This window comes from Oryctolagus cuniculus, chromosome 11 (assembly GCF_051225735.1).
Source record: "Oryctolagus cuniculus isolate XC-2025 breed Fujian yellow rabbit chromosome 11, ASM5122573v1, whole genome shotgun sequence".
NCBI lineage: Eukaryota > Metazoa > Chordata > Mammalia > Lagomorpha > Leporidae > Oryctolagus > Oryctolagus cuniculus.
The window spans coordinates 25,361,341-25,388,822 of NC_142877.1; the positions used below are offsets into that span (position 1 = coordinate 25,361,341).

Consider the following 27,482-nt stretch of genomic DNA (forward strand, 5'->3'; position numbering starts at 1 on the left):
AGAAAGAGCTGGAACCAGGGCCCTACCCTCAAGGTACTCAACGAGCAGGGAGGAAAGCCCAGGGGGCTGCAGCGTGAGGCTCAGTGATGGGGTGATGCAAGGCTTGTGGCAGCCACCAGGGGCGCCTGACGTTAAGCTGGGCAAGAGGCACAGGCCTCTTGAGAGTAAGGATGGGGGAGCAGGGCTTCCAAGGGGTGTGTTGCTTTAGCCAAGCTTTCTAAGAAGATAGCTAAGAGGCCAGGGGCTGGCAGTGGGGAGACACAGGACAAGGAAACAAGAGAAAGTATTCCAGACTCAGGAAATTGTAGATTTCAATGGAGGCCTGAGGAATTGGATACATAAAAAGCCAAAGAGAGCCAAGAGGGCAGATGATAAGGTTTTGATTGTTCTGCAGTCTTTGAAGGCTGTTAGCCAGGGGAATAATCCAAGTTTTAGGAGTTTCATTCTGGCAATCTAAAGAACCCTGTGCAGAAGAATCAGATCATGAGAAAGTCCAATGGAAACACTTAAGATCTAAACCAAACTACAAGAGCAGCAATAAGACTTGAGTGAAGAGAGGAGCTCTACCCCAAATTTCACCCAACAAAAGCTTCTTCCATCTGACTTGCTGTATAGTTTCGGAATTAAAGTCCACTCATTTCCAAGGAGAACTGAGGTGCTGTCTCCCAGCAGTGCTAGGAAGGATGGAACATGAATGTATGAATACTAGGGCTGGAGAGAGAAGAGGGAAGCTGAGCAGAGGAGGGGAATGTCTTCTTTGAACAAAAGCATGTGAAGAAGAGTAAGCAAAATCATGACTCTATCTCTTTAAGTTATTGCAAACATTTAAAGGAGGAACTACATTAAGTTTTTATCAATTATTTTCATTAACTGTAACTCAAAATAATGCTGTCTTAAATTGATATTATCTCTTCCCTACTGGTCATAAACATCCCTCAGAATCAAAAGCTAAAAAAAGTTTCAGTATTAATCTTATAAGTATGCTTACTGATTGCCATGGTTCAGGAATGATGAAATTAAGTTTAACTGCTGACTCTTTGTAGGCAAACTAATTCAGTTCTGCAAAGATTGTGGGAAAATCATACATACATTACTGGTGACAGTGAAAATGGTATCGAAAGGTTCATACACTATAATGGGAGAGTACAATGTTCACAAAAATCTCAAAAAATGTATACAGGTTAAATACCCGTTATCTGAAATGCTCAAGACCAGAAGTGTTTCACATTTCAGTTTTCTGGATTTCTGGAATACCTGCATATGTATAATGAGATCTCTTGGGGTAAGGGGGTCCAAGTGTAAATATGAAATTCATTTATGTTTTATTTACAACTTATATACCTAGCCTGAAGATAATTGTATGCAACATTTTTAGTGACTAGTGTTTTTTTTAAATAATTTTTTATTTAAAAGGCAGATTGAAGGGAGAGAGGAAGAGACAGAAAGATCTTCCACTTGCTGGTTCCAAAATGGTTGCAATGGCCTGGGCTGGGCCAGGCCAAAGCCAGGAACCTGGAATTTCTTCTGAGTCACCTGCATGGGGGCTAGGGGCCGAGACTTGAGGTATCTTCTGCTGCCTTCCCAGGAGCACTAGCAGGAAGTTCGACTGGAAGTGGAGTGGCTGGGACTGGGACGCTGATGTCACAGACAGTGGCTTAACTAGCTGCACTGCGACTCACACATGAGGTGAATGAATCTTTAAAGAAATCGAGGTGTGAATTAAGCACTAAACCAAGAAAAGGTGATCAAATGGCCATTAGACACATGACAGTACTTAACCTTACTAACAGTAAGGAAAACATGAAATAATGCAAATTCGAACCATAAGGGTATACCATCAGACCCACCAAAACAGCAGACACTGAAGGTTGACAATACAAAGTGCTGATGAGGATGAGGAGGAGGTACACTGAAAACGGCCCCAATCATACTGAGAACAGAGGCTGGTTTGTAAAGATGCAGATCTCCTATGGCCCAAGCTTGGATTCCCTAGAGGAATACACTTCAGGACACACAGTAGTATGACACAGACAGTTAACAAGGCAAAATGGCCATCAACAGTAGAAACTAAGTGGCAGTTTACTCAATAAATTATATAACAATAAAAACTGAATTAATCACAGATATTCAACACAATGGATGGGTCTGAAACACAAAATACTGAATGTAAGAAGCTATACGCCAAAGAATACAGACTGTACTGAATGCATTCATAAAAAGTTTAAAAACAGCCGGCGCCGCGGCTCACTAGGCTAATCCTCCGCCTCGCGGCACCGGCACACCGGGTTCTAGTCCCGGTTGGGGCGCCGGATTCGGTTGCCCCTCTTCCAGGCCAGCTCTCTGCTGTGGCCAGGGAGTGCAGTGGAGGATGGCCCAGGTGCTTGGGCCCTGCACCCCATGGGAGACCAGGAAAAGCACCTGGCTCCTGGCTCCTGCCATCGGATCAGCGCAGTGCACCGGCCGCGGCGGCCATTGGAGGGTGAACCAACGGCAAAAGGAAGACCTTTCTCTCTGTCTCTCTCTCTCACTGTCCACTCTGCCTATCAAAAAAAAAAAAAAAAAAAAAAAGTTTAAAAACTTGCAAATCTAAAGAGTTTGCTAAGAGATGCAGACATAGGCAGAAAACAGGAAAAGTACGTTTTCCCATGAATTTTTTATCTTTTTCATATTAACTTATTTATTTGAAAGGCAGAGAGAGAGAGAGAGGAGAGAGGAGAGAGGAGAGAGCAGAGAGGAGAGAGGAGAGAGGAGAGAGGAGAGAGAGAGAGAGGTCTTCCATCTGATGATTCACTCCCCAAATGGCCGCAATGTCCGGAGTTGTGATCCAAAGCCAGGAGCTTCTTCCAGGTCTCCCATGTGGGTACAGAGGCCCAAAGACTTGGGCCATCTCCCACTGCTTTCCCAGGCCATAGCAGAGAGCTGGATCACAACTGGAGCAGCTGGGACTCAAACCAGTGCCCATATAGGATACCGGCACTGCAGGCGGCAGCTTTACCTGCTATGCCACAGCGCCGGCCCCCAAAATTATTTTCTGAAGTCAGGATAGCACTTAGTAGTTCCTTCAGGAAGAAAAAAGGGTTGTCATTTAAAAATGGAATGGAGGGGTTGAAGACTGTGGCCCAGGCACCATATTTTTATTTGAGTGGCAGCTACAAGGTTATTTCACTTGATAATAATTCAGTAAAGGGCTGGTGTTGTGTCACAGTGAGTTAAGCTGCTTCCTGTAGCACCAGCATCCCAAATGAACACTGGTTTGAGTCCCAGCTGCTCCACTTCTGATCCAGCTCTCTGCTAATGTGTCTAGGAAAGCAGCAGAAGATGACCCAAAGTCATTGGGCCTCTGCATCCACGGGGGAGATCCAGATGAACCTCCAGGCTCCTGGCTTCAGATCGGCGCAGCTCCAGCCATTGCAGCCATTTGAGGAGTGAACCAGCAGATGGACAATCTCAGAGTTAAAAGAACTCTGCCTTGCAAATAAATAAATCTTTAAAAACAAAAGACAAAAGTATCGTTATTTCCAAATTATATAATCATCTACACTGAATCCAAGAGACTCATACCTAGTAAGAGAATTCATCAAGGTTTTGAGATTCAAGATCACATAAACAAGAAATCAAGTGATCAGGACATCAGCAACAACATATCAACATTACTCCTTAGAAAACAGAACAAAGAACCTAAGCTGCTCAGAGAAAAACTCCATAAAAGAAACATAATCATTTTCTAAAGAAAACATTTTATTGAGAAAGGTTTAAAAACCTAAATAAAGAACTTTACCATATTCTTAAGATTCAATATTGTAAAAACATCAATTCTCCCCAAATTGATTTGTAGATTCAAGGAAATTCCAGCTAAGACTCAACAAGATTTTTTTGTAGTTTGATTCCATATGGGAAAGCAAAATGGTCACCATCACTAAAACACTTTTTTCTTTAAAAGACTGATTTATTTGAGAGCCAGAGTCACAGAAAGAAGAGGGAGAGACAGAAAGAGAGGTCTTCCATCCACTGGTTCACTCCCCAAACGGCTGCAATGGCCAGAGCTGAGCTGATCCAAAGTCAGGAGCTTCTTCCAGGTCTCCCATGTGGGTGCAGGGGCTCAAGTACTTGGGCTATCTCCCACTGTTTTCCCAGGTGCATTAGCAGGGAGCTGAATCAGAAGTGGAACAGCTGGGACTCGAACCAGTGCCCATATTGGACGATGCTGGCCATTGCAGGCAGTGGCTTAACCCACTATGTCATAACGCTGGCCCCTTAACTGAGTTTTTAAAACACGGATGAATTTCGACAAAACTTGTAAAAACAGGGGATGGTACTGTGGCAAAGTAGGCCACCACCATCAGTGCCAGCATCCCATATAGCATCCCAGCCAGTTCGAGTCCCAGCTGTTCCACTTCTGATCCAGCTCTCTGCTATGGCCCAAGTATGGGACCCTGTACCCACATGGGACACCGGGAAGAAGCTCCTGGCCCCTAGCTTCGAATCAGCTCAGTTTCAGCTGTTGTGGCCATTTGTGAGTCAATCAGAGGATTGAAGACCTCTCTCTCTCTAACTCTGTCTTTCAAATAAGTACCTTAAAAAAAAAAAAAAAAAAAAAACACACTAACAGCGGGTGCCGCGGCTCACTAGGCTAATCCTCTGCCTTGCGGTGCTGGCACACCGGGTTCTAGTCCTGGTCAGGGCGCCGGATTCGGTTGCCCCTCTTCCAGGCCAGCTCTCTGCTGTGGCTAGGGAAGTGCAGTGGAGGATGGCCCAAGTCCTTAGGCCCTGCACCCCATGGGAGACCAGGAGAAGCACCTGGCTCCTGCCTTCGGACCAGTGTGGTGCACCGGCCGCAGTGCGCTGGCTGCGGCGGCCACTGGAGGGTGAACCAATGGCAAAGGAAGACCTTTCTCTCTGTCTCTCTCTCTCACTATCCACTCTGCCTGTCAAAATAAAAAAAAAATTAAAAATAAAATAAAAAAAAAACACTAAAAAATTTGCAAAAACAAAACAAATCTCATAAAACATTAAACATAAAGAAAGTCTATCCAAAGTCAAAATTCAACTCTGGAAAACTAAGGCTAAAATGGTCCATTAGTAATATTTTATTTTTCTTATGTGATTCTAAAAGAATAATTAAAACTAGCAAAGCAACCTCCATGTCTGCTTGAGAAAAGGCTTCACTATTTTTTAAGCATTTCACACTAAAAAGTTCTAATGATGTTGAAATCCATTTTCATTATTAAGCATTTTCAATATTATAGCTGTCAAAGGAGAAAAGGAAAAAATCTTATTTAAAAACTGAACACTCTGTTGAATTACAGTTTAAAGAAAATGAAATTGTCAAAGTTCTCACTAGAATTTTCAAAAAAAAGTTTTCACCAACCAGACACAAAGTCCTGTCTGTGATTTGCCACCCACATCTGCCAGCAGAGATGCCACATAACGCTGGCCCCAGGCCCACCGTCCCGCTTCTGAGCCCTCTGTGGCTAGGTGTGCTTTAAAATTCAGAACTTTTTGAATTTTATAATGGTAAGTGATTATATGTATATCACTTCCAGAATCCATAATCAAATACATTAATATTTTTAAATAAACCATATACATATACCAAGTGAAATAAATGGAACAAAAATAACCTTGTCAGTCTAGATCAGTCTGCCATCATTTGAATTTGCAGGTTAGCTTTTACTGTCAAGCAATTTATTAAAAAACGCTCAGTTCTCCAAATATTTTGAATTTCAGAATTGTCAATAAGGGATTATGCATCTGTATCAGGAAGTTAAAAAGCTCTTCGTTTTAAAGAACATAAGGGGGTGGGCAGTGTTGTGGCACAGCGGGTAAAGCCACTGCCTGTGATGCCAGCATCCCACATGGACACTGTTTCAAGTCCTGGCTGCTTCACTTCTGATCCAGCTCCCTGCCAATGCATCTGGGAAAGCAGCAGGTGGCCCAAATGCTTGGGCCCCTGCATCCTCATGGGAGACCCAGAAGAAATTCCTGATTCCTGACTTCATCCAACCCAGCCCTGGTTGTTGCGGCCATTTGGGGAGTGAACTAATGGATAGAAGAACTCTCTTTCCTCCTTGCTTTCTCTGTAACTGTGCCTTTCAAATAAATCACATTAAATTTAAAAAAAAAAAGGGGGGGGGAGTTAAACATTTTGGTATAAATTCTGATATTAGGATCACAAGAAAGTACTTGTGTCTCAAAAATGATTTTTAAAAAGATCTGAAAGTTTTAAATTCTTTTTTCATGATATTCATAAAAAATCAGTTATAAAATATCCCAGGGGCCAGTGCAGTGATGTAGCAGGTAAGGCAGCTGCTGCCTGCGGTGCCAGCATCCCATATGGGCGCCAGTTCGAGTTCTGGCTGCTCCATTTCCTATCCAGCTCTCTGCTATGGCCTGGGAAAGCAGTGGAAGATGGCCCAAGTCCTTGGGCCCCTGCACCCGCGTAGGAGACCTGGAAGAAGCTCCTGGCTTCAGATTGGCACAGCTCTGGCTGCATCTTCTGGGAAGGAAGACATCTCTCTCTCTCTCTAACTCTAACTCTAACTCTAACTCTAACTCTGACTTTCAAATAAATAACTCTTAAAAAAAAGGGGGGGGGGCAACAAACATGACGGGACTTTATAAAAAAAAAAAGAAAGAAAGAAAACATGAGGCTGTAGTCCCCTGGAGAAATTATCACACATTTGCATGTAAACAAACTAATGATGTTGTAGCAGTGTTTATAGTGCTTTAAAACAAAAACTGGAAAACAAAAAATCTAAATATTCATAAAAAGGACTAGCTAAATAAAACGAAGTACAATGACATGACACAATATAAGTAACTGGTTTTTTTTTTTTTTTTTTTTTTTTTTGACAGGCAGAGTGGACAGTGAGAGAGAGAGACAGAGAGAAAGGTCTTCCTTTGCCGTTGGTTCACCCTCCAATGGCCGCCGCGGCCAGCATGCTGCGGCCGGCGCACCGCGCTGATCCGATGGCAGGAGCCAGGAACCAGGTGCTTTTCCTGGTCTCCCATGGGGTGCAGGGCCCAAGCACCTGGGCCATCCTCCACTGCACTCCCTGGCCACAGCAGAGAGCTGGCCTGGAAGAGGGGCAACCGGGACAGAATCCGGCGCCCCAACCGGGACTAGAACCCGGTGTGCCGGCGCCGCTAGGCGGAGGATTAGCCTAGTGAGCCGCGGCGCCGGCCACAATATAAGTAACTGTTAAAGGGAATAAAAATACATCCATGTGAACAGACCATGGACATGTATGTGCAGCAAGGCTGCACACTGAATTAATGTCAGTGGTTGCTATTGAGAAGGAACAGGGGCCACTGGCCTGAGGGGCAGCTGGGGGGATTTGGAATGGGTGTCAAGGGCATCTCCCACTTTCCCTGCACAAAGCCTCATGCCTCAATACAAACAGAGCAAAATGAACACATTCTTCCTTGTATCCTCCCGAAGTTCCTTTAGAATGGCTACAAGAATGATAAAGGTACAAAAGGCACAAAGACAATCAGAAGGGGGAGGCAAAAAGCAGCATATGAGGGATGTCAACAGCGATCTGGAAGACGCACAGCAGGAAGATAACTGACTCAGCAAGGGAAAGAAAGCCAAGGCTGCAGGCTGCAGAGAGGAGAGTCACAAAAAGGAAGCTGTTAGCAATGCAAAACTCCACAGGGTCAGGGAATGGGCAGTACCAGGACACTGAACAGGTGAGGCATGGGCCTGAGAACAGGGGAAAGGGTTCAAAGTTTCAGTTATAAGAATTAAGACAGAGCCATCAGGTGTGCTCCCTGAGGAGCAGTTACACGGCTTCAGAACAGGAGATCTTTATTCTGGTTAGACTGAACCACTCGCAAGGTGAAGGAAAGAATGAGGTGCCACACCACACAGGAGCAGCAGTTGAAGATCACATATAAAATGGCGATGTCACCAGCTTGCTTCCCCAGTATGGCTCCCAAAGTGGCACAAAATGCTACCTTACTCTCAACTACTGGCAAAAACAGAGAATTTCTCATAATGGGAAAAATGACTAGCCAAGAAAAACACCTTCAGACACAGATAACTAAGTATCTCCAAGAAGCATCTGGGTCCTCACTCTGTCATGGCCAACAAAGAGTGCACTCAAGCACAGAATCCAGCAGGATTTTTGTTTTTAAAGGCAGAGTGAAGAGAGAGAAAGTTCCACCTGCTGGTTTAATTCACCAGATGGCCGCAACGGTCAGGGTTGGGCCAGGAAGAGGCCAGGAGCCTGGAACTCCACCTAGATCTCCCACTTGGATTATCTTCTGCTGCTTTCCCAAGCACATTAGCCAGGAACTGGATTGGAAGAGAAGCAGCCGGCCAGTACTCAAACCAGCACTCCAATATGGGATGCTGGCATCTCAGGCAGTGGCTTAACCAACTGCACCATAACCTGGCTCCTCCGTCAGTTTTTATACCATGAAATAATCTATCAAGGACCAGCAGATATTTGAGCGCAAATTACTTGGAAGACAGCAACCAAATTAACAAAGTATTAACTGAAAGTAGAGATAAATAAAATGTAACAGTAAAAGTTCTTGGGACAGTGCTGTGGCATAGCAGGTTAAGCCTCTGCCTGTGGCGCTGGCATCCCATATGGGTGCTGGTTCGAGTCCCAGCTGCTGCACCTCTGATCCAGCTCCCTGCTAATGGCCTGGGAAAGCATTGGAGGATAGCCCAAGTGCTTGGTCCCCAACGTGGGAGATTCAAAGAAGCTCCTGGCTCTGGCCTGGCCCAGCCCAGGTTGCTGCAGCTATTTGGGGAATGAACCAGCAGATGGAAGATCTTTCAGTTTCTGTCTTTTCTTCTAACACTGTCTTTCGAATAAAATAACTAAATCTTACGTGAAAAGATCTGAGTTTCCAGGTTTAATTAGGCAAAATGCCAAGCATAAGCAATGCAATTTGACCCACATTACAGCAACATACTGTGAACTTTGAAAGTACAGGAGAAAAAGAGGCTAAAATCTCCTAGTCAGAAAGGACTCAGAAGACATCCACTTTTTAAAAAGCTGTTTTGGAGAATGTGACCAGGGTAGCGGTTTCTGGAATTCTGAGTTAAGCTAGTAACTCAGTGTAAAACAGAGAATAAAAACATGTAAAGTCTCAATTAATTAACCTCCTACCCACCTGTTCTCAAAAAAAAAAAAAAAAAAACTTCATATAAATGTGTTGAACACAAATGTATTATGTACAGAATGTATATGTAAATAAAGAGATAACAAAAATATGAGATCTAGGAAAGCCAGGATACCCGTACAACACAGAACAAAGGAGAGAATTCCCAAGATAAGGGGACAAACCAGGAAAACAGTCTCAGGCATAGCAACAGGGTAACCAAGCGGCCCTAGTTTGCCTGGGACTTCCCGTTTTGGCACTAAACATCCTGTGCCGCAGGGAAACTCCTTAGTCCCGGTCAAACCAGAATGCCTGGGCGCCCTATACACAGTCCATACTGGAACCAGAAAGGATGGTTCCATGACCACATCTTCAGAAAAAAAGAGTAAAATTGATGTACTAAATATAATAGAATAGGCTTAAGCTCTTCTGTTTTGTGTTTTATTCCCCATCCGTATTATTTATTTTGAAGTACGTGAAATGTAACATGGTTATAAAAGTGAAAACTGTTAGAAGCTGTGCTCACGGGAGTGGCACTATCCTCCACCCCTTCCATTACCATCTCCTTTCCCAAACTCTCTATTCCCACTGTCTCCAGTTAGGGATACAACCTCACTATAGATAAGTTTTTTACACTTTGCTTTTTTCACTTAATTTGGAAAATCACTATCATTTCATAAATATCTTTCTCATTATCTTCTCAGCTATATAAAAATCCACAACATGGGGGCCAGCGCTGTGGTGTAGTGGGTAAAGCTGCCACCTGCAGTGTTGGCATCCCCTATGGGTGCTAGTTCGAGTCCCAGATGCTTCACTTCCAATCCAGCTCTCTGTTGTGGTCTTGGGATAGCAGTAGAAGATGGCCCAAGTCCTTGGGCCCCTGTACCTGCGTGGGAGACCAGAAGAAGCTCCTGGCTCCTGGCTTTGGATTGGCGCAGCTTCGGCTGTTGCAGCCAACTGGGGAGTGAATCGGCGGATTGAAGACCCCCACCCCCACCCCGCACCTCTCCTCTGTGTAACTCTGACTTTCGAATAAATAAAATCTTTAAATAAAAATCTTTAAGAAACAATAATAATAAAGATTGGTGAAGTGGCAGCTGTTGTGGTACAGCAGGTTAAGTCAGGGCTTGAGATATTTACATCCTACATAGAGTGCTGATTTCAGTCCCTGCTACTGATCCAACTCCTGATAACGAGCCTGGAGAAGGCAGCGGATGGCAGCCTAAGTGCTTGGATCTTTCTCAACAACATGGGAAACTGGAAGGAGTTCTAGACTCCTGGCTTCAGCCTGGCCAAGTCCTGGTTGTTGCCAGCACTTGGAGAACAAACAAGTGAAAGTAAAATTTCTCTGTGTCTCTGTCACTCTGCCTTTCAAATAAATAAAGCTTAAACACATACACACAGATTGATGCAAAAATAATTTTTTTAAATATTTATTTTATTTGTAAGGCAGAGTTACAGAAAGGCAGAGGTTGAGAGAGAGGTCTTCCATCCGCTGGTTCACTCCCCAAATAGCCACAATGGCTGGAGCTGGGATGATCTGAAGCCAGGAGTCAGGAGCTTCTTCTGGGTCTCCCATGTGGGTGCAGGAGTCTAAGGACTTGGGCCATCTTCTACTACATTCCCAGGCCATAGCACAGAGCTGGATCAGAAGTAGAGCAGCTGGGTCTTGAGCCAGTGTCCATACGGGGTGCTGGTATTACAGGCAGCGGCTTTACCTGCTACACCACAGCACTGGCCCCCATCTTAACGTTTTTTAAAATTTACTTATTTGAAAGATTGAGTTAGAGAAATCTTCTATCCAGTAGTTCGTTCCCCAAATGATAATTTTCTCAACAGTGCTGATTCACCCTCCAAAACTTCTATCAATTTGCGGGTTTTTTTTTTTTTTTCAAGATTTATTTGTTTGAAAGGCAGAGTTACAACAGAGGAAGAAAGGGATCTTATATCTGCTTGTTCACTCCTCAAATGGCCATGAAATCCTGGGCTGGGCCAGACTGACGCCAAAACCAGGATCTTTAGCTGGGTTTCCTGCATGCTGCTTTCCCAGGCACATTAGCAAGGAGTTGGGCTGGAAGTGGAGCAGTCAGGACACGAGCCAGTGACCATTTAGGATGTAGGCATCATATGCAGCGGCTGTAACCACAACACCGAAACACCAGCTCCACATAGTGTTTTCAAGGGCAGTATGAATTCCTGTTTTCCTGCAACCTTGAAAAGACAAAGTGTTGATACTTCAACTTTTTTTTTTTTTTGCTAATATTTATTTCAAATTACAATCTAACCACACTAATGGGGCACAGAGGTGGGTCCCACTCAAGTTAACTCGTAAAAAGAAAAAAAGACTTATTATTTGAAAGGCAGAGGCAGAGGCAGAGGGGATTTTCATCAGCTGGTTCACTCCCCAATGGTTGCCAACAGCTGGGGCTGGGCCAGGCTTCCAAGTGGGTGCAGGGGCCCCAGCACTTGGACCATCTTCCGGGAGGGAGACTGATCAAAAGAGCAGCCAGGACTCGAACCAGGGCTCGCTCACATGGCATGCTGGCACTGCAAGTGGCAGCTTTACCCACTGCGCCATAATGCCAACCCCAAATAACTCCTGAAAACATTATTTGACTATGTTCCGTTAAGGCTACAATTCTAAATGAACTATAAGCAAATACTAGTTAGATGATGTACTTTTTACAGAATAGGCTGGCAACTTTGTGCAAAGCCAAAATGAACTCTGCATCCTGGTACTGAAGGTCTCAGTACGAGCACCGTATGAAGACAGGCAGACACGAAGCACACAGATGTGAACATGCAAACTCTTTTAAGCTAAAAGAAACCAAAGGGGTTTTTTCTTTTCTTTTAAAGATTTATTTATTTATTTTGAAAGACAGAGGTGGACAGAGAGAGAGAGGTCTTCTAACTGCTGGTTCACTCTCCAGATGGCCGCAATGGCCAGAGCTGTGCCGATCCGAAGCCAGGAGCCAGGAGCTTCCTCTGGGTTTCCCACGTGGGTGCAGGAGCCCAAGCACTTGGGCCATCCTCTACTGCTTTCCCAGGCCATAGCAGAGAGCTGGATTGGAACTGGAGCAGGTGGCTCTGGAACCAACAACCATAGAGGATACAGGCAGTGGCTTTATCCACCATCCACCATGCCACAGCCCCAGCCCCAACGTTTTTTTCAAGATGGTAGAATAGGGAGGGAGCTTACTGCTGCAGTCTAGGGGAGGATAGTTTAAAAAAAAAAAAAAAAAAAAAAGTTGAGAGTGCAATCTCAAAGAAAGGTTAGGGATAAAACGCAGAAGAAATTCCATGCAAATCAGGGGGAAACTGTGAACCTAACATGGGGTGTGGAGGGAGGTGTGTGTGGACGCACACAGCTCAGGACCCCAGCAGCCAAAAGCCTCAGCACCAGCTTTGGAGTAAGGTGAGACCACACTGCAGCAGCCCAAGCCATTGACAATAAAGCTGCAGGAAGAGCCTGGCATGGGATGGGCTTGGAGCCCTGTGGGGGACAGTATACCTGCCAACCCAGAGGAAAAAAAGGGGGGTGGCACATTCTCTCTCCCCTACCACCTGGCACCAGTGTCCAGTAACTAGCCAACAGGGGTTGGGCACCATTTTGGACACACCTAACAGCTGCACCAGCTTGTGTCTGCACCCCCAGCAACCAGCCAGGAGGAGATGCCTGAGTCTGGCTGGGAGAACTGACAGGGAGCTGGGTGGTCGTAACCATGGGAGCCTTTCACAGCTAGGACTGTGAAAACACTGTGGCTACGTGGGAGGGCACAGGGTATGGCTGGGACTTTGGGCAGTCATTGTGGGTGGCTCCACATGCTCGGGGCTCCCTGATTCCCTGGTGAGGGTCACTGCTGCAGGATCCATGTTCACACTGAGGACTGCACAGATCCTTTGTGTGGTTCTTGTGGCAGTGAGGATAAAAATTGTACTCAACAGGGTTAGCACCCAGGCATTGGCATCCTTTGAGGAAAGGAGGTGAGCGTGAGAATATGTCAATAAGGCAGAACAAACCTCCCCTCTAATTAAAAATAAATAAATAAAAATTTTACCAAGCCCAACTTGAATGTCATCTTGGACACTCCCCCATCCTAGAACACTGAACAGAGCCCCATGACCATACCCAGCACACACCTCTGGGTATTCACTGACAGAGCAGACACTCCACTAAGCCACAGAGGCATAGTCCATAGATAAAAGCCATCACAGGGTGAAAGAGAAAAAAAACAAAAACAAAAACCATCAAGTATCTCTACAAATGTCCAATAATAAACACAGCAATTCAAGAAATAAGAATAAGGAAGACAACATGATGATCCCAAAAGAACACACAACACTTCAATACTAGAATATGAAGAGGAAAAGATTGACAAAATGCCAAAAACAGAATTTAAAAAACTGATCATGGGATTACTTAGAAGTAACCAGAAGCAAATTCATGTACTAAAGAAATCTGTATATGAATGAAATTTTTCCACGAAATTGAGATTCTTTAAAGATTTTTATTTATCTGAAAGACAGAGTTACAGAGAGAAGTAGAGACACACAAAGAGAGAGAGAGAGGTCCTCCATCCACTGGTTTACTCCCCAAACTTCAGGTCAGGGCTTTAACCTACTGTACCACAGCACCAGCGCCCAAAATTGAGATTTTAAAGAGAAATCACAATGGAATATTGGAAATGAAGAATTCAATAGAAAAAAAATATTATTGAAAGCCTTAAGAACAGAATCAGTAAAGCAGAAGAAAGAATATCCAACTTAGAAGACAAAGCACAACAAACTGTTGAAATCTTTACTCAGTAGAGTTGATCTTCTGTATATAAAGATAATAAAATGAATCTTAATGAAAAAAATTAAAAATTTAAAAATGGCTTTGCAAAACTAAAAACATCCACAAATGAGAAACTCTGAAAAAGCATAAGACATCTCAAAAAGAAATAAAAAAACTTTTATATATATATATATATACACACACACACACACGAACATACACACACACACAAAAAGAAGAAGACAAAGCACAGGAAATTATACAGTCAGACCAAACACAAGAAGAAATTAGAAAACTAAAGAACACTGTCGGGAATCTACAGGATACTATTGATGAACCAACATATGGGTTCTAGGAGTTCCTGAAGACGTGAAAATAAAGGATTAGAAGGCCTTTTTAGTGAAACAGCAGAACACTTGCCTAATTTGGAGAAAGAAAGGGATACCCAAGTGGATGCACACAGAACTCCGAATAGACATGAACAGAAAAGATGTTCACCATGACACACTGTAGTCACCCTCCACAGCAAAACATAATGAAAAGATTCTAAAAAGTGCAGGAGAGAAACCCCAAATTACTTTCAGAGAATCTCCAATTAGACTCACAGCTGACTTCTCACCAGAAACCCTACAGGCTAGGACAGAATGGCAAAATATATCCAAGTCTTAAGAGAAAAAAAACTGTCAACCCAGAATACTGTACCTTGCAAAGTTCTCATTTATGAATGAAGGTGTAATAAAGACCTTCTATAACAAACAGAAATTGAAAGGATTTGTCACCATTCGTCCAGCTTTACAAAAGATGCTTAAGGATGTGCTACACACAGAAACACAGAAACATGGTCATCACTATGAAAGAAGGTGAAGGCAGAAAATCTTCCAAAGTACAAAGGAAATCAAAAAAAAAAAAAAAAAAAAACCAATATTTATGGGAATATTTATGGGAAAATGGCAGGGCCAAGTCATTATTTATCAACAGTCACCTTGAATGTAAATGGCCTCAACTCTCCAGTTAAAAGATACAGACTGGCTGAATGGATTAAAAAAACAAAACCCATCTATCTGCTCACCAACAAAGATACATGCAAAGTCAAAGTGAAAGGATGGAAAAAGATATTCCATGCTAAGAGAAACCAAAAAAGAGGGTGTGGCTATCCTAATATCAGATAAAATAGACTTTAACACAAAAACTGTTAAAAGAGAAGGGCACTATGTACACTATGTAATGATTAAAGGATCAATTCAATAGGAAGATGTGACTATTGTAAATGTATATGCACCTAATTACAGGGCACCTGGCTATTTAAAAGGAATGTTAATGGATCTAAAGGGAGACTCAAATACAACAGTAATGGGGGACTTCAATACACCACTTTCAGCAATGGACAGATCAACCAGACAGAAAATCAGCAAAGAAACAACAGAGTTAATTGACACTATAGACCAAATGGACCTAACAGAAATCTACAGAACTTTTTGTCCTAAAAATGCAGAATACACATTCTTCTCACCAGTGCATGGAACTTTCTCTAGGATAGACCACATGCTAGGCCATAAAGCAAACCTCAGAAAATTAAAAAACAAAAAATCAAAATTATACATCTTCTCTGACCGCAATGGAATGAAGCTAGTAATCAACAACTCAAGAATCTCTAGAACATAAGTAAACACACAGACACTGTATAACATGCTTCTGAATGAACAGTGGGGTCATTGAAGATATCAAAAAATTTCTGGGAACGAATGAAGACAATACAACATATAAAACTTAGGGGAAACAAAAGCAATGTTAAGAGGCAAGTTTACAGCAATTGGTGCCTACATCAAGAAATTGGAAAGGCAGTAAATAAATGAGCTATCAATGTATCTCAATGACCTAGAAAAACAACAACAAACCAAACCCAAAACTAGTAGGAGAAAATAAACAAAATTGAAACAAACAAAAGATTAGTGAAATGAAAAGCTGGTTTTTGAAAAAATTGACACACGACATGCCATTGGCCCAACTAACCAAAAAGAGAGAGAAGACACAAAAATCGATAAAAGTATAGATGAAAAAAGAAATGTAACAACATATACCACAGAAATAAAAAGAATCATCAGAAATTATCACAAACAGCTGTATGCTAACAAATCAGGAAACCCAGAAGAAATGGATGGATTCTTGGACACATACAACCTACCTAAATTGAGCCATGAAAACACAGAAAACCTAAACAGATCAATAACCAAGACAGAAACTGAATTAGTAATAAAGACCCTCTCAACAAAGAAAAGTCCAGGACCAGATGATGTCACCGCTGAATTCTTCCAGACATTTAAATAAGAATGAACTTCAATTCTTCTCAAGCTATTCAAAACAACTGAAAGGGAGGGAATCCTCCCAAACTCCTTCTATGAAGCCAGCATCACCTTAATTCCTAAACCTGAGAAAGGTAACAGAGAAAGAGAACTACAGACCAATTTTCCTGATCAATACAGATGTGAAAATCCTCAACAAAATACTGGCCAACTGAATCCAACAACAAAACAGAAAGATCATTCACCCAAACTAAGTAGAATCTATTCCAGGTATCAGGGATATTTCAACATTCACAAATCAACCAATATGATACATCACATTAATAAATTCAAGAATAAAAACCATATGATCATCTCAACAAATGCAGAGAAAGCATTTGATAAAATTCAACACCCTTTCAAGATGACAACTTTAAGCAAACTGGGTACAGAAGGAACATTCCTCAACACAATCAAGACAATTTATGACAAATCCATGGCCAGCATCCTATTGAATGGGGAATTCTCACTCTCACCATTGCTATACTTGGAAGCATTCCCACTGAGATCTGAAACCAGACAAGGATTTCCACTCTCACCATTGCTATTCAATATAGTCCTGAAAGATTTAGCCAAAGCCATTAGGCAGCAAAAAAAATCAAAGGGATACAAATTGGGAAGGGGGAAGTCAAACTATCCCTATTTGCAGATGACATTACTCTATGGCATAGAGGGTAAAAAGCTGCTGCCTGCAATACCAGCATCCCAAGTGGGCACCAGTTTGAGACCCGGCTGCTCCAACTTCCAACACAGCTCTCTGCTGTGGCCTGGGAAGACAGTGTAAGACGGCTCTAGTCCTTGGGCCCCTGCACCTGCATGGGAGACCTAGAAGAAGCTCCTAGGCTCTACATCAGCTCAGCTCTGGCCATTGCAGCCATTTGGGGAGTGAACCAGTGGATGGAAGACCTCTCTCTCTCTCTCTCTCTCTCTCTGCCTCTGCCTCTGCCTCTCTGTAGCTCTTTCAAATAAATAAGTAAATCTTTGTTTACAAAAAAAAAAAAAAAGAACTATTGGAACATATAAGAGTTTGGTAAAGTGGCAAGATATAAAACCAACACACAAAAATCAATAGCCTTTGTATACACAAACAATACTACAGCTGAGAAAAAACTTCTAAGATCAATCCCATTCACAATAGCTACAAAAAAAATCAAATACCTTGGAATAAATTTAACCAAGGATGTCAAAGATCTCTACTATGAGAAATACAAAACATTAAAGAAAGAAATAGAAGACAACAAAAAAAGAAAAAATCTTCAATGTTCATGGATTGGAACAATCAATATCATCAAAATGTCCATATTATTGAAAGCAATTTACAGATTCAGTGGAATACCAATCAAAATACCAAAGACATTCTTCTCAGATACAGAAAAAATGCTGAAATTCATATGGAAACACATGAGACCCTGAATAGCTAAAGCAATCTTATACAACAAAAACAAAGCTGGAGGCATCACAATACCAGACTTCAAGACATACTACAGGGCAGTTATAATCAAAACAGCCTGGTATTGGTACAAAAACAGATGGATAGACCAAAGGAACAAAACAGAAACACTAGAAACAATCCACGCATATCCTTTGACAAAGGAGCTAAAACCAATCCCTGGAGCGAGGATAGTCTCTTCAACAAATGGTGCTGGGAAAATTAGATCTCCACATGCAGAAGTTTGAAGCAAGACCCCTACCTTATATCTTTTATAAAATCCATTCCAAATGGATTAAAGACCTAAATCTATTACCTGATGTCATCAAATTATTAGAGAACATTGGAGAAACTCTGCAAGACATTGGTATAGGCAAAGACTTCTTGGAAAAGATCCCAGAGGCACAGGCAATCAAAGCCAAAATTAACAAATGGGATTACATCAATTTGATAAGCTTCTGCACTGCAAAAGAAACACTCAGCAGTGAAGAGGCAACCGACAGAATGGGAGAAATTATTTGCAAACTATGCAACTGATAAAGGAATATATAAAGAGAACAAGAAACTCAACAACAAAACAAAACAACCCAGTTAAAATGCTTGGGATCACCAGCCATCAGGGAAATGCAAACCAAAACCACAATGAAGTTTCACCTCTCCCCAGTTAGAATGGCTTTCATACAGAAATCAATGAACCAACAAATGCTAGTGAGGATGTGGGAGAAAGTACTCGAATCCACTGTCAGTGGGAATGTAAGCTGGTAAAGCCACTATGGAAGACAGTATGGAGATACCTCAGAAATTTGAATACAGACCTACCATGTATTCAGCCATCCTACTCCTGGGAATAGATGGTATGGAGATATCTCGGGAATCTGACTTCTGGGAATTTACCCAAGGGAAATGAAATCAGCATATGAAAGAGTTATCTGTACCCTCATGTTATTGCAACCCAACTCACATAGCTAAGATATGGAATCAACCCAAATGCCATTAACTGAGGACTGGAGAAAGAAACTATGGGATATGTACATTATAGAATATTACACAGCAGTAAAAAAAAAAAAAAAAAAAAAAGAAAGAAAAGAAAAAGAAATCCTGTCATTTACAACAAAATGGATAAAACTGGAAAACATCATTCTTCATGAAATAAACCAGTCCAAAAAGGACAAATATCATATGTTCTCCCTCATCTATGATAACTAAGAGCACCTAAAAGGTAATCTATAGAAGTGAAATTAACACTTTGAGATGTAATGCCTTTGAACAGCCCTTGTCAACTGTTGAAGTTTTTTTTTCATACAGTTTGTTGAACTCTTTACGTAGTATATCAAGTTATTCGTATTCGTATGTGTATAAAGTTAACTGAAAATAGATCTTAGTTAAAAAATAAGAATGGGAATAGGAGAGGGAGGAGGAAGAGGGGTGGGAGTGTGGGTACGGTGGGAAGAATCACCATGTTCCAAAAGTTATAATTATGAAATGTATGAAGTCTGTTTTCCTCAAATAAAAGGTTTCTGGGGAAAAAAATGAAAGAATAAATGAAACGAAGCTCTCTGGGAAAATGGTTGATTCCAGAGCTAGAGCTGGGAAAAAACAAGCCAGGCCCAAATTATCCTGCTGAGTCAGAACGCAGAGGGGTAAAAGCTGTTTAGGAATGAGGGCACCACTGTAAAGGGACAAAAAGCTAGAGTGGAGCACTGGCCCACAGGCACACTCGGGACAATCTGTGCATTCAAGGATAAACAAATGAATCAATGGAACAGCAGAGAGTACAAAGCATATACATGTGACAAATAATGAATGACAAAGGCACCAAAACCAGTTAATGGGGAAGGGAAAGTCATTTCAACAAGAAGGCTGCATATAGATAAACATAAAAACAAAAACCTGAACTAATACTTCAAACACACATAATCATGAATTTGAGATGGATTACAGACCTAAACATAAGAGCCAAAAATATTATAAGCTTCTAGAATACTTTTCTGCCAATGGATAGGCAAAGATTTCTGAAAAATCTAACTATATATATATATTTTATTTTGATAAAATAGACTTTCTCAAAATCAAAAACTTCCAATAATCAAGACACCTTAATAAAAATGAAAAGGCAGCCCATGGACTAGAATAATTCTAGTACCTCTCAGAAAATTTATATCCAGTATGTGTACAAACATATTTGTAGAAATTCTACTCACACACACACTGACACACACATTCTGTAAATGAGAAGAGCTGTCATCTCTTCTCTAACCTAGTCCCCCACTGCATTACTTGGTGAAGAGCAAGGCAGGAATCCACACAAACACGGAGCTGGGGGAAGGAGCGAGTCCACCATAAGAGGCAGTCACAGCTTGAGAGGGGCCCAGCAAGTGCTTGTGGCAGGCAGTGCGGCACGGCATGGGAGTCAGAGCTCAGAAGGGTGAAATGCCCACACTGGACTGAGAGGAGCGGGGCACTGAGGCCCCACTGGGGTGAGGAAGGCATCTGTATGGACGGCCAGCCTAGTGTGAGGGCTCACGCAGGAGAGGGGAATCATTCACGGGGATGGGAAGCCCACCCAACAGAGCTAGAGTCCAACATGGCCTGAGAGAACACTCCCACCAGGAAGGGGCAGCAACATGATGGTGGATGAGTTATATGAGGGAGTAGGGAGGTAAGTGATTAAGTAAGTGCATGAGGGTAACAGGAAAGAAAGGAGCCACATTTCTTACTGCTGGAGCAGAGTCAGAAATATGCAAAGGGAGAAAATCAGAAAGAATGCTCTGGGCTTGGATTAGAACTTGTGTTATTAGTTTGTACACTCAAGAGACGTCAACTTATTTAGCTAAAGCTAGACACAAATTTACATGAAAGTGAATGTGGGACTGGCACTAGCGGGTAAAGCCGCCACTGCAGTGCTGGCATCCCATATGGGTGCTGGTTCGAGTCCCGGCTACTCCACTTCTGATCTAGCTCTTTGCTAGTGCTCTTGGAAAAGCATAAGATGTACCAAGTCCTTGGGACCCTGCAATCACGTGGGAGACCGAGAAGCAGCTCCTGGCTTCAGATTGGCTCATCTCTGGCCATTGAGGCCAACTGGGGAGTGAACCAGTGAATGGAAGACTTCTCTCTACCTCTTCCTCTGTGTATAACTCTTTCAAACAAACAAACAAACAAACAAAAGTGAATGTATTCATGTCTGTAAATACCCCATCTATTTCTGAGCCCCTTCCCTGAAGAGGAACTGCTATCAGCAATACCTCAATTCAGCAATCACATCTGGAACCTAGATATCGGCTTTTAAATATCACTATACATTAAAAGAACCAGGGCTTGGCCACACCATGGCTCAATAGGCTAATCCTCCACCTTGCGGCGCCGGCACACCGGGTTCTAGTCCCAGTTGGTTGCTCCTCTTCCAGGCCAGCTCTCTGCTGTGGCCCTGGAGTGCAGTGGAGGATGGCCCAAGTCCTTGGGCCCTGCACCGCATGGGAGACCAGGAGAAGCACCTGGCTCCTGCCTTCGGATCAGCGTGGTGCGCTGGCCACGGCGGCCACTGGAGGGTGAACCAACGGCAAAAGGAAGACCTTTCTCTCTGTCTCTCTCTCTCACTATCCACTCTGTCCAAAAAAAAAAAAAAAAAGAAATGTATGGAGTTTGTATTCCTTAAATAAAAAGTCACTGGAAAAAAATAAGCTAATAATGGCAATAAAATAAATACTAAACAAAAACCCAACAGACTTAATCCAATCAATAGTAATGATTTCATTACATGTATATGGTCAAGTATTCCAATGAAAAGGCAGCCATTATAAAAACAGGTAAAACAGGGCCGGTGCTGTGGCTCACTTGGCTAATCCTGCCTGCGGCACCGGAATCCCATATGGGCGCTGGGTTCTAGTCCCGGCTGCTCCTCTTCCAGTCCAGCTCTCTGCTGTGGCCCGGGAAGGCAGTGGAGGATGGCCCAAGTGCTTGGGCGCCTGCACCCGTGTGGGAGACCAGTAAGAAGCTCCTGGCTTTGGATCTGCGTAGCTCTGGCTGTAGCGGCCATTTGAGGGATTAACCAATGGAAGGAAGACCTTTCCCTCTGTCTCTCCCTCTCACTGTCTGTAATCTACCTGTCAAATAAATAAATAATCTTAAAAAAAAAAAAAAAAAAAAAAAAAAACAGGTAAAACAAAAATTGAGGGGCCAGCACTGTGGCATATTAGTTTAAGCCTCTGCCAGAAGTGGCAGGATCCCATATGAGTGCAGGTTCAAGTACTGGCTGCTCCACTTCCAATCCAGCTCCCTGCTAATGTGCCTGGAAAGCATCAGAAGATGACCCAATCACTTTGGCCCCTATATCCACATGAGCCCCACCTGTTGTGGCCATCTGAGGAGTGAACCAGCAGATGGAAGCTATCTCTTTCTCCTCTCTCCGTATCTCTCCCTTTCAAACAAATATATAAAACCTTAAAAAAAAAAAAAAAAAAAAAAGATCAAGGGGGCCGGTGCTGTGGTACAGCAGGTTAAAAGCCCTTGCCTGAAGCGCCAGCATCCCAAATGGGCACCGGTTCTAGTCCCAGCTGCTCCTTTTCTCATCCAGCTCTCTGCTATGGCCTGGAAAGCAGTAGAAGACGGCACAAGTCCTTGGGCCCCTGCACCTGCATGGGAGATCCAAAAGAAGCTCCTGGCTCCTGCCTTCGAATAGGTGCAGTTCTGGTAGTTACAGCCATCTGGGGAGTGAACCAGCGGATGGAAGATATCTCTCTCTCTCTCCTCTCTCTGCAACTCTCTTTGAAATATATAAAATAAATCTTTAAAAAAAAAATCAAGAACAAGGGGCTGACATTGTGCCACAGTGGGTTAAGCAACCTCCTGCAATGCTGGCATCCCACATGTGTGCCAGTTGGAGTTCAGGGTGTTGCAGCTATCTGGGGAGTGAAACAGCAGATGGAGGATTTCTGTTTTACTCTCTCACTGTACCTCTGAGTTTCAAATAAATAAATAGGGCCGGCGCCGCGGCTCACTAGGCTAATCCTCCGCCTAGCGGCGCCGGCACACCAGGTTCTAATCCAGGTCGGGGCGCCGGATTCTGTCCCGGTTGCCCCTCTTCCAGGCCAGCTCTCTGCTGTGGCCAGGGAGTGTGGTGGAGGATGGCCCAGGTGCTTGGGCCCTGCACCCCATGGGAGACCAGGAAAAGCATCTGGCTCCTGGCTCCTGCCATCGGATCAGCGCGGTGCGCCGGCCGCAGCGTGCTGGCCGCGGCGGCCATTGGAGGGTGAACCAACAGCAAAGGAAGACCTTTCTCTCTGTCTCTCTCTCTCACTGTCCACTCTGCCTGTCAAAAAAAAAAATAAAAATAAAAATAAAAATAAATAAATAATTCTTCAAAAAAAAAAAAAAGAAAAAGAAAATAGATTCCATAAAAAAATGACAATACCAGGAAGAGCAGAAATTCTGCCAATAAACAAAGAACTGGCCGGCACCGCGGCTCACTAGGCTAATCCTCCACCTGCGGCGCCGGCACACGGGGTTCTAGTCCCGGTTGGGGCGCTGGATTCTGTCCCAGTTGCCCCTCTTCCAGGCCAGCTCTCTGCTGTGGCCAGGGAGTACAGTGGAGGATGGCCCAGGTGCTTGGGCCCTGCACGCCATGGGAAACCAGGAGAAGCACCTGGCTCCTGGCTTCAGATCAGCGCGGTGTGCCGGCTGCGGCGGCCATTGGAGGGTGAACCAATGGCAAAGGAAGACCTTTCTCTCTGTCTCTCTCTCTCACTGTCCACTCTGCCTGTCAAAAACCAAACCAAACCAAAACAAAACAAAACAAAAACACAAAAAACAGGCTGGCACCGCGGCTTAATAGGCTAATCCTCCACCTTGCGGCGCCGGCACACCGGGTTCTAGTCCTGGTTGGGGCACCAGATTCTGTCCGGGTTGCCCCTCTTCCAGGCCAGCTCTCTGCTGTGGCCAGGGAAGTGCAGTGCCAGGGAAGTGCAGTGGAGGATGGCCCAAGTGCTTGGGCCCTGCACCCGCATGGGAGACCAAGAGGAAGTGCCTGGCTCCCGGCTTTGGATCGGCGCGGTGCGCGGACCGCAGCAGCCACTGGGGGGTGAACTAATAGAAAAGGAAGACCTTTCTCTCTGTCTCTCTCTCTCACTGTCCACTCTGCCTGTCAAAAAAAAAAAGAAAGTTTATAGCAATAGGTGCCTACATCAAGAAATTGGAAAGCATCAAATAAATGAGCTATCAATGCATCTCAAGGATGTAGAAAAACTATAGGAAACGAAGCCGGCGCCGTGGCTCAATAGGCTAATCCTCCACCTTGCGGCGCCGGCACACCGGGTTCTAGTCCCGGTTGGGGCGCCGGATTCTGTCCCGGTTGCCCCTCTTCCAGGCCAGCTCTCTGCTATGGCCAGGGAGTGCAGTGGAGGATGGCCCAGGTGCTTGGGCCCTGCACCCCATGGGAGACCAGGAAAAGCACCTGGCTCCTGGCTCCTGCCAGGATCAGCGCGGTGCGCCAGCTGCAGCGGCGGCCATTGGAGGGTGAACCAGCGGCAAAGGAAGACCTTTCTCTCTCTGTCTCTCTCTCTCACTGTCCACTCTGCCTGTCCAAAAAAAAAAAAAAAAAAAAAAAAAAAAAACTATAGGAAACGAAACCCAAAACTAGTAGGAGAAAAGAAATAATTAAAATTAGAGAAGAAATCATGGGCACCAGGTTCTAGTCCCAGTTGCTCCTCTTCCAGTCCAGCTCTCTGCTGTGGCCCAGGAGGGCAGTGGAGGATGGCCCAAGTGCTCAGGCCCCTGCTCCCGCATGGGAGACCAGGAGAAGCACCTGGCTCCTGCCTTCGGATCAGCACAGCACTGGCCACAGCGGTCATTTGGGGAGTGAACCAACGGAAGGAAAACCTTTCTCTCTCTCTCTCTTTCTCATTGTCTATAACTCTACCTGTCAAATAAATAAATAAAAAAAATTAGAGAAGAAATCAACAAAATTGAATTAAAAAAATTACAAAAGATCAGCAAAACCAAGAGCTGGTTTTTTGAAAAAATAAACAAAATTGACATACCACTGTTCCAACTAACCAAAAAAAGGGAGAAAACCCAATTCAATAAAATTAGAGATGAAAAAGGGAATGTAATAAGACACCACAGAAATAAAAAGAGTCATCAGAAACTACTACAAAGAGCTGTATGTATGCCAACTGGGAAATCTAGCAGAAATTGATAGATTCCTGGACACATACAACCTACCTAAATTGAACCATGAAGACAAGGAAAATCTGAACAGACCCATAACCAAGGCAGAAATTGAATCAGTAATAAAGGCCCTTCCAACAAAGAAAGCCCAGGACTGGATGGATTCACTGCTGAATTCTACAAAACATTTAAAGAAGAACTAACTCCAATTCTTCTCAAGCTATTCAAAACAACTGAAAGAGAGGGAATCCTCCCAAATTCTTTCTACAAAGCCAGCATCACCTTAATTCTAAAACCTGAAAAAGATTCAGCAGAGAAAGAGAATTACAGGGCCGGCGCCGCGGCTCACTAGGCTAATCCTCCGCCTAGCGGCGCCAGCACACAGGGTTCTAGTCCTGGTCGGGGCGCCGGATTCTGTCCCGGTTGCCCCTCTTCCAGGCCAGCTCTCTGCTGTGGCCAGGGAGTGCAGTGGAGGATGGCCCAGGTGCTTGGGCCCTGCACCCCATGGGAGACCAGGAGAAGCACCTGGCTCCTGGCTCCTGCCATCGGGTCAGCTCGGTGTACCAGCCGCAGCGCGCCGGCTGCGGCGGCCATTGGAGGGTGAACCAACGGCAAAGGAAGACCTTTCTCTCTGTCTCTCTCTCTCACTGTCCACTCTGCCTGTCAAAAAAAAAAAAAAGAGAGAGAGAGAATTACAGACCAATTTCCCTGATGAACACAGATGCAGATGCAAAAATCCTCAATAAAATTCTAGCCAATAGAATCCAACAACACATCAGAATGATCACCCACCCAAACCAAGTGGTATGCAGGGACAGTTCAACATGCACAAATCTATCAATGTGACATACCACATTAACAAACTACAGAAGAAAAATCATATGATTCTCAATAGATGCAGAGAAAGCATTTGATTAAAAAACTACACCCTTCCATGATGAAAACTCTAAGCAAACTGGGAATAGAAGGAACATTCCTCAACACAATCAAGGCAACTTATGACAAACCCATGGCTAGCATCATACTGAATGGGGAAAAGTTGGATTGCATTCCCAGTAAGATCTGGTACCACACAGGGGTGCCCACTCTCACCATTGTTAACAATAAAGTACTGGAAGTTTTAGCCAGAGCCATTAGGCAAGAAAAGGAAATCACAGGGATACATATTGGGAGGGAAGAAGTCAAACTATCCCTATTTGCAGACAATATGATTCTTTATTTAGGGGATCCAAAGAACTCCACTAAGAGACTATTAGAACTCATAGAAGAATTTGGTAAAGTAGCAGGATATAAAATCAATACACAAAAATCAACAGCCTTTGTATACACAGACAATGCCATGGCTGAGAAAGAACTTCTAAGATCAATCCCATTCACAATAGCTACAAAAAAATTCAAATACCTTGGAATAACCTTAACTAAGGATGTCAAAGATCTCTACGATGAGAATTACAAAACTTTAAAGAAATAGAAGATACAAAAAAATGTAAAAATCATGGAATATCATCAAAATGTCCATTCTTCCAAAAGCAATTTACAGATTCAATGAAACACCAAAATACCAAAGACATTCTTCTCAGATACAGAAAAAATGTTGAAATGTATATGGAGGCACAGGAGACCCCAAATAGCTACGGCAATCTTATACAACAAAAACAGAGCTGGAGGCATCATAATACCAGACTTCAAGACATACTAAAGGGCAGTTATAATTGAAATAGCATGGTACTGGTATGGTACAAGAACAGATGGATAGACCAATGGAACAGAATAGAAACACCAGAAATCAATCCAAACACTGCAACCAACTTATATTTGATCAAGGAGCTAAAACCAATTCCTGGAGCAAGGACAGTCTATTTAACAAATGATGCTGGGAAAACTGGATTTCCACATGCAGAAATATGAAACAAGATCCCTACCTTACACCTCACACAAAAATCCACTCAACATGGATTAAAAATCTAAATTTACGATCCAACACCATCAAATTATTAGAGAACATCAGAGAAACCCTGCAAGATATTGGCTCAGGCAAAGACTTCTTGGAAAAAACCCCAGAGTACAGGCAGCCAAAGCCAAAATTAACAACTAGGATTATATCAAAACGCGAAGTTTCTATACTGCAAAAGAAACAGTCAAGAAAGTGAAGAGGCAACTGACAGAATGGGAAAAATATTTGCATATCATGCAACTGATAAAGGATCAATAACCAGAGTCTACAAAGAGATCATAAAACTCTACCACAACAAAACTAACAACCCAGTTAAGAAATGGGCCAAGGACCTAAATAGACATTTTTCAAAAGAGGAAATCCAAATAGCCAACAGACACATGTAAAAATGTTCAGGATTACTAGCCATCAGGGAAATGCAAATCAAAACCACCATAAGGTTTCACCTCACCCTGGTTAGAATGGCTTTCATACAGAAATCAACAAACAACAGATCCTGGCGAGGATATAGGGAAAAAGGCACACTAATCCACTGTTGGTGGGAATGCAAACTGGTAAAGTCACTATGGAAGACAGTTTAGAGATACCTCAGAAATCTGAATATAATCCTACCACATATGATGCAGCCATCCCAATCCTCAGAATTTACCCAAAGGAAATTAAATTGGCCAACAAAATAGCTATTTGCACCCCCCATGT

At 43.3% G+C, this 27,482-nt stretch overlaps 1 protein-coding gene across 10 annotated transcripts in view; it reads right to left on the minus strand.

Moving 5' to 3' along the window:
• Positions 1 to 27,482, minus strand: part of ASXL1 (ASXL transcriptional regulator 1) — a 68,650-nt gene that overhangs the window by 12,426 nt on the left and 28,742 nt on the right. The window lies entirely within an intron of this gene.